The 5,120-nt window shown below is 37.2% G+C and overlaps 1 protein-coding gene across 2 annotated transcripts in view; it reads left to right on the plus strand.

Moving 5' to 3' along the window:
* The first annotated feature begins 248 nt into the window (after window positions 1–248).
* The window catches only part of LOC107665614 (zinc finger matrin-type protein 4), a 112,129-nt gene continuing 107,257 nt past the window's right edge, over window positions 249–5,120 (plus strand). For both annotated transcript variants that reach the window (XM_016456550.1, XM_016456549.1), the window contains exon 1: window positions 249–534. The gene's annotated coding sequence lies outside the window, so the exon portion shown is untranslated. The remainder of the gene's footprint in view (window positions 535–5,120) is intronic.

The raw sequence follows: 5,120 nt of genomic DNA on the forward strand, positions 1-5,120 counted from the left end.
ATCAATGTACCATGGTACCGTCACGCAGTAACAGATTTACAACACCACACACAAAAGTAACCCGTTACAGTCACTTCTCAAGAGGGACGCCCAATATTGCAAACGAGCTGTGAAAATGACACCCGCGCGAGCAGGCGTCTGTGTGTGAGCGCAGTGTAATCCATATCTCTGCTAGTAGTATCTCTGGATTACTGACGTGTGTGCCCGCGCTCTTATATCTGTGCGCTCTCGCTTTACGCGCAGTTTGATGGCGTCGCCGCGCGCTCCTCTCTGCGTTCTCGGATCATCGCTTACCATCTCACGGTTTATGGACGACGAGGACCAGATATTATGATAGCACATTGTCGGGGTTGGTTCTACAACATTTTCGCCAAAGTGTTCAGTGGAAACCGCTTGAGCTCCAAACCGAGCCGTGAGAGATAAGAAAAGAAGTTTGCCGGATACAGGTGCGATCTCTCTCTAACTCCAGCTGATGATCACAGACACAGATCTGGACTGCCGGATTCCAGTAGATCATATCAGATCTCGCGCAAGGTGAGCTCAGACACACACTATTATAATGATTATGGTGATGTTGTTTAGAGTTGACTTACAGCAACAGTGATGCTCTACAGAAATAGAGAAGACTGGGACTAGTTGTCACACATCTTACTCCAGTAGGCTAAATATTTATTAGGTTTGATTTGGGAAGTATCAGAATTTACGCATTTTGAAAAGTGTTGGATACACAACGCTTCTGAACATTTGCGTTATTGCACAGGGGAAAAAAAAGATCGTTGAACGCACGTTGGAAGCGGGGCATGTTGTCACACTTACAGTAGTTGCCACGATCCGAACCTGCTGTATATTGACAGATTTGAGAAGAATAGATTTTTTTTTTAATTATTGATTAGCCTATCTAAAGTAAAAAATGGCATCGTCCACAGCATACGTGGCAGCAAAATTTAAATAGCATAACAATTGTCACACAAAAATGACAAAAAACAAATGATTTAGCCAACAAACTGATACAAATTTCACTTAGTTTGTACAATGCACTAAAATATCCTTATTTGCAATAGTTTTAAACTTAGTGTTTGGAACCAACATACTAAACCACTGTTAAAACAAGTAGCCTATTATAATATAAGTATTTCAGATCATTCAGATAAAACTTACTCCTCCATTATTTGTATATTCTTTAATTTCTGTTATTATGGCTAAATATGTTACTTCTGTTATTAGACTATATTTTTCTTCAAACCAGTATCAGTGTGTTAAAGTGTCAAGACTCTGTCTAAACTGAAGTTTTAGCACAATCAGCAGGCGCTTGAGAAACCTGAGAATGTTAAAGTTTAAGTTGCATTGATCTTTATCCATTTAGACTCTTATAAGCGCATCCGCAGATAAGAGCTGTCTTTTAGTGTTATGTTACCTTAGTCCTGAGAACATGTTCATGTTAACAAGATGCAAAATATATCTCGTAACTGTCAACATAAGCATCGTTGATTGGTAAGAGTGACAGTACCAGATGCTCTACAGAAATAGAGAAGACTGGGACTAGTTGTCACACTTCTTACTCCAGTAGGCTAAATATTTCTTAGGTTTGATTTGGGAAGTATCAGAATTTACGCATTTTGAAAAGTGTTGGATACACAACGCTTCTGAACATTTGCGTTATTGCACAGGGAAAAAAAAAAGATCGTTGAACGCACTTTGGAAGCGGGGCATGTTGTCACACTTACAGTAGTTGCCACGATCCGAACCTGCTGTATATTGACAGATTTGAGAAGAATAGATTTTTTTTTTAATTATTGATTAGCCTATCTAAAGTAAAAAATGGCATCGTCCACAGCATACGTGGCAGCAAAATTTAAATAGCATAACAATTGTCACACAAAAATGACAAAAAACAAATGATTTAGCCAACAAACTGATACAAATTTCACTTAGTTTGTACAATGCACTAAAATATCCTTATTTGCAATAGTTTTAAACTTAGTGTTTGGAACCAACATACTAAACCACTGTTAAAACAAGTAGCCTATTATAATATAAGTATTTCAGATCATTCAGATAAAACTTACTCCTCCATTATTTGTATATTCTTTAATTTCTGTTATTATGGCTAAATATGTTACTTCTGTTATTAGACTATATTTTTCTTCAAACCAGTATCAGTGTGTTAAAGTGTCAAGACTCTGTCTAAACTGAAGTTTTAGCACAATCAGCAGGCGCTTGAGAAACCTGAGAATGTTAAAGTTTAAGTTGCATTGATCTTTATCCATTTAGACTCTTATAAGCGCATCCGCAGATAAGAGCTGTCTTTTAGTGTTATGTTACCTTAGTCCTGAGAACATGTTCATGTTAACAAGATGCAAAATATATCTCGTAACTGTCAACATAAGCATCGTTGATTGGTAAGAGTGACAGTACCATTTATCACAGGACACTGAATGCAGACAGAAATAGATACTGTTAGAGTGCTGTAAGGTCTGTTTTATGGGCATTTGAAACTGATTGAAAGAATAGAAGCGTGCCTCTGTCACCTTGATTCATACTGTTCACAGAGTGCACTATGCTGCCAACACTACACGCAAAAGTGTTATTTACAACACACTACACGCTCTCACTCGAACACCCCTGCTTTTCCAGCCCTGTCTTTTGCTTTTAAACTGAAATGTATTAGAAGCGTGTCCAGTGTGGGTGTTTTGTTTGGTTCAGGTCAGAATTCTGTTACAGTCCTGTAGGACCTGTTGTCTGCTACTTATACAATCTGTGATATATTTCCATAAACTTTCACACTGTCTTATAGTATTCAAAGAGCAAAGCAGCTTTATAGCCAGGGATGAACTGACTTACATTTCAATTTTGTAGATGCTTAAATATAATCCAACTATAAGCTAACTGTATCCCATCATCTGCGAAAACACAAAAATACACACCATAACACAAAACTCTGATTGGTTGAGCCATGTTCAAAGCCTTTGTAGAATGCTGATAAACATACATCTATCAACACATATTCTATATTAATACAATAATTTGCAGTCAGGCATGGTATCATTTATCAAATTGCTGTTGTTACTGTTTTATAAAAGTAGTATATTGTGGAACGTAAACATCATCCAAACGTGCTAGCAAGGTCAGTGTTTTCCAAACGAAAGAAAAAAACTTTTGGTAGATTTTAAGCTGATAATAAACTAAAGTGCTAAAATAGTCTGTCAAGGGCAGAAATATTCAGTCTCTGGATTTGTAGCACATTTAAAGTAATGCTCTGGGTCAAATATAACTGAAGCTGTATTGACTGCATATGTGGAATGCTGTCGATTATCACGAAGTAATTTAGACTCGTCCCTGAGCAAACGTGTGAACAGTAATGCACTTACAATTGAACATTCTTTGACTTCTCCTTAATGCAGTTGCTATATAATTATGTTTCCCCTCTCTCGTCTCATTGTGCTGGGTACGCTTTTCCTGTTTATTTGAGACAAAAAACAGCATGAAACAATAGATAATGTATACAGTGCAAGAGAGTTACAAGAGGAGTTCACCCAAAAATGACAATCCTCATGCTGTTCTAAACCTTCATGCTGTAATTTTGTTCCTATGGAATGCAAAAAGTTTTCAGAAAATTGATTCAGCCTTAGGTGAATAAGATAAGATGTAGGAGAGTTTGTTTTTTTGTCAGAACTGATTTGGTGAAATTTAGCATTACATCACTTGCTCACCAATGGATCCTCTTCAGTGAATGGGTGCCGTCAGAATGAGAGTCCAAACAGCTGATAAACACATCACAATAATAATCCACAAGTAATCCACACCACTCCAGTCCATCAATTAATGTCCTGTGAAGCGAAAAGCTGCATGTTTGTAAAAAAAAAACAAAAAAACAAATCCATCAAAATTTTTAGCTTCAAATCATTGCTTCCAGGCTAAAATGAGTCCTCTGTCCATAATATTGCTTACTCAACTGGGTGAATAAGATAAGATGTAGGAGAGTTTGTTTATTTGTCAGAACTGATTTGGTGAAATTTAGCATTACGTCACTTGCTCACCAATGGATCCTCTTCAGTGAATGGGTGCCGTCAGAATGAGAGTCCAAACAGCTGATAAACACATCACAATAATAATCCACAAGTAATCCACACCACTCCAGTCCATCAATTAATGTCCTGTGAAGCGAAAAGCTGCATGTTTGTAAAAAAAAAACAAAAAAACAAATCCATCAAAATTTTTAGCTTCAAATCATTGCTTCCAGGCTAAAATGAGTCCTCTGTCCATAATATTGCTTACTCAACTGCTTGGACTCTCATTCTGATGGCACCCATTCACTGCAGAGCACGTGATGTATTGCTATATCTCCATCTTGTATTACATGAGGGTGAGTAAATTCTCTGCAAATTTTCATTTGTTTGGGTTCATTTTTTAAGCTTCAAAATTACAAACAAATGCCATAAAATAGTCTGTGATTCATGAACTATATATTGTAAGTAGACATAAAGTGCCTACCCTTTAAACTTTTGTTCCATTTCAATGCTGGAATGTACAGCAGGCTCATACTGTATGCTTTGCTCAACAGTCCATTCTTCTATAATCTGCTTAGTTTTTTCTGGGCTTGGCTGTATTGTTTAATACTTTACCCCTCTGGATGGCAGGTGCATGGGGATTTCTCTAAAGAAGATATATTTGTCCTGTGCCCTCTGTGCTTTATCTCTGGTGAGCAGGGATTCTCTCGCAGCTGTGACACCCGTCAGTGCTGAATGATAGATATGGTGCCGGTGCACAGGGGAAGTTTATGGAGCAAATTATTTGCTGTACCGTGCAATACACGAGCCGCTGACTCTCCTGCACAGAGATTCAATGCAAGAAATAACAACAGAATATGAAATTCGAATGGTATGACAATTAAAGATTAGACTGTCCAGAAATTGAAATCTACTCACTAATACACACTATACTCATCACGTAATGCTGATGTTGTTAACATTAATAATTTGAGAATAAAGTATAGCAATAAGAGATTGACCGATATATCGTTTTACCGATATTTTTCCCGATATGTAAGCATTTTACAATAATCGGATATCGGTTTTGTAATATCGGATTCACCGATAAACGCCGCCATCTTGTGGATGTTT

This window comes from Sinocyclocheilus anshuiensis, unplaced genomic scaffold (assembly GCF_001515605.1).
Source record: "Sinocyclocheilus anshuiensis isolate Anshui unplaced genomic scaffold, SAMN03320099.WGS_v1.1 scaffold407, whole genome shotgun sequence".
In the NCBI taxonomy this organism is placed as follows: Eukaryota; Metazoa; Chordata; class Actinopteri; order Cypriniformes; family Cyprinidae; genus Sinocyclocheilus; species Sinocyclocheilus anshuiensis.